The sequence below is a fragment of the Camelina sativa genome, chromosome 2 (genome assembly GCF_000633955.1).
Source record: "Camelina sativa cultivar DH55 chromosome 2, Cs, whole genome shotgun sequence".
Classification (NCBI taxonomy): Eukaryota; Viridiplantae; Streptophyta; class Magnoliopsida; order Brassicales; family Brassicaceae; genus Camelina; species Camelina sativa.
The window spans coordinates 8,951,708-8,954,615 of record NC_025686.1 but is presented as its reverse complement, the minus strand read 5'-3'; positions in this window follow the sequence as shown (position 1 = coordinate 8,954,615).

Genomic DNA, 2,908 nt, shown 5'->3' with positions numbered 1-2,908 from the left:
AAAAGCTCAGGCGAGGCTCTCCTCGAGAGAGAATGGGGGGGAGTAAACTAAAGGTTACCAAAGAATGGCTCTTCTACGAGGTGGGCTTTGCCACCGAATTGGGCTTATATGACATATAAAGGCCCATTAACGTATTATGTTTTTCTGATAATCCTCTAAATATCATTCTTGTTCAATAAGGTAGATTAACCATATTATAAAGGTTAATTTTTAAGTGAATGATTGTGAATTTTCATTTACAAATCATGTAACTGGGGAGTTATTCCTCTAAATAACGTGCTATTTTTATGAAAGACACACATGTTTTGTTTACAATATTAGCATCCAGTTCTTATGATTTTTGCAAACGGAAGAAAAATAAAGTTAATAAATAAATTATTCTACGACTACGAGAGCAATACACAAAAAATAGCAAATTTGGTTCTAAATTTAGCAACGATCTTTGCTTTTAAACTTCTTGTATGTATGTTATCAGAATAATTAAAAACACACATAAACAAATTACTTTGATTATATAACTTATAAGTCGGTCGCATTAACCAAATAGCGCTAAACCACACAAGATCACACAAAAAAAAAGTAAACGAATTACAATAGTTTTTGTTGTTTGTGGTATTAAAAGTTTTGAATTAACATATATCAAAATCTCAAATGGAAATTTTTTTTTTCCTAATTCCTGTTACGGAATTGTTTTCTAATATTTTTGTTTTGATATTTATGATATCTCTTTGTATTTTTTATTTTTTTTGGTACACAACAGTTTGAGCTTCTATTTTTTTAAGATTTTAAAAGTTCACACTATCATTATGAATCAGAAAATCGTCAACTTTTGAGTTTAATCATTACGAATCATTAAATTTTATATTTTATACAATCTAGTATATATATAAATGATCTATCTTGTGAAGTGTAAACACCTAGACTGCCTAGATTCAGCTGACGATGGATGCAACGATGTTCACTTACCGCCATAGGGTTGATCCTGCTGCACATCTATAAGTGCTCTAGACTTCAATACATGTAATCCAAAAACAAACACATTTTAGTCAGAGATGAGAATCATCCATCACCACTCACCGCACCAGTGTCTCGAAAAACATTCGAATAGCTAGCTTTCTTGTCTTTCCGGCCAGAACAACTACTTGAAAAACGTTCTTTAAGATACTGAGCCAAGGCTCTGCAAATGTTCAATAAATGTTTCAAGTTAGAACAGAAAGATCAGTAGGCTCTTAAATACATGGTTTGTAGAATTTTATACCTCGTTCTCCTTGGCCAATCATCATAATTTTGAGTAGCTGGTGATCGTACCAGGGAATTTTTACCTACTTCGAGGAAATAAAGTTCCTGTATTGCTATCAATGTTAGCAAAGCACCACGAATGGAGTAAAAACAAAACACGCGAAAAAACATGACAACAAACCTTGTCCATCATTTTAGGAATAGCTGAAATCTCCAAGTTTCTTGGTCCGGGCAGATCCTCTTGAATTGTGGAAGCTGAAGACTGGGTTCTATAATATCTTGTCTCTGTAAATGCAGATGAGGCAGTAATAAAGTGCAGAAAGTAAAGATAACGAGGTTCAGTTTTTCCTACTCCCTGGGACCACGTCCAGATTTCAATTCCACTAGAACAAGAAAGCAAATACAACCTATTCGCAAACGCGTAAATCAAGCACAACCCTCTTAATTCACCATTCTGTTCTATAATATGAAATTTTAAGGATAATTATCCACCCTTAACTAGACTCACACCAAACCTAGACTTAAACCAAGATAACCTAAACTTGGGATAAACTCCCCCTGAACCTATTCTTCTCTGGAGCAACCTTCACGCACACGTTACACCAACAAACAAAGAAGCTTGATCACAAAAGCACCAAACCGCGAAACTAAGCCGCACACCAACAGAAAGCTTTCTAGGGTTCTAACCTTTATGCCTCAGCTCTCTTGCCTCTCTAGGACGTGCCTAACACCTCTTTATATATCCATAAAGACTTCCTTATCACAATAGGAGAATATTTCCAAATTCCATAAGATTAAGACTTTTTCCTTTTTACTATTTTCTTTTTCCTTGTAAAACTCCACTTTAATCAACCAAAGCAATAGTAGTTTTCCTCTTCAATTCATCCTCAAACAATCCTACAATATTGCCTTCTAGAAATTTCTAGAAACATAAAACAACAGCAATCTTGTATCATGTCTTGTATCACACAAACACTACTTCAGATAAACCAATACATCTTCAGTCTCCCAAGTTTCAGGCTGAGTGGTGAAGTCATCAGTTCTATAAGGTAAAGCTCTTGGAGGTGGTGATAGCATTTTATTAGGGACATTATCATGGCTTAGATATTCAATTCCTATGTCGTCATTACTGAATCGCAGAGGAGACTTTGGTTCTGTTGTTACCAACTCTGCATGCGCGGTTTCTGGACTTACAAAGTCTTAAACATCTTTAGTTTGCTGAATTGTACTGTCTAGATCAGTGGAATCAGGAACAGTAGACTGTGGAATCGAAGAGGCCGGGTTGATTTCTGTTTCAGCTTGTTGTTGAGTCGAAGCTGATACTTTTGCAGCGACAGCAAGATATGGCTTTGAAGCTACACAGTCCTTTTCAAAGAAACTGCGTAAAATATCTGAGAAACCTGCATATATACAGGAAACAATCATTTAGGTTTGTCCAAATAAATACAAAAGGAAATGATAGTAAATAATCATTTACCAGTAAACAATGGATCATTAACAATTTAATTCTTCTTTAATTGGTTATTGAGTCTCCAAATATCTACTTTAGATGAGGGCAGCTTCTTTCTTTTACCAAGAGTATCACTAGGATCCTCAAGCCGTTTCTCTCATGACCCTGTCCAAGTTCTTTGATCAGTATATGAAACACTGTAATAAAATAATCAAAGTC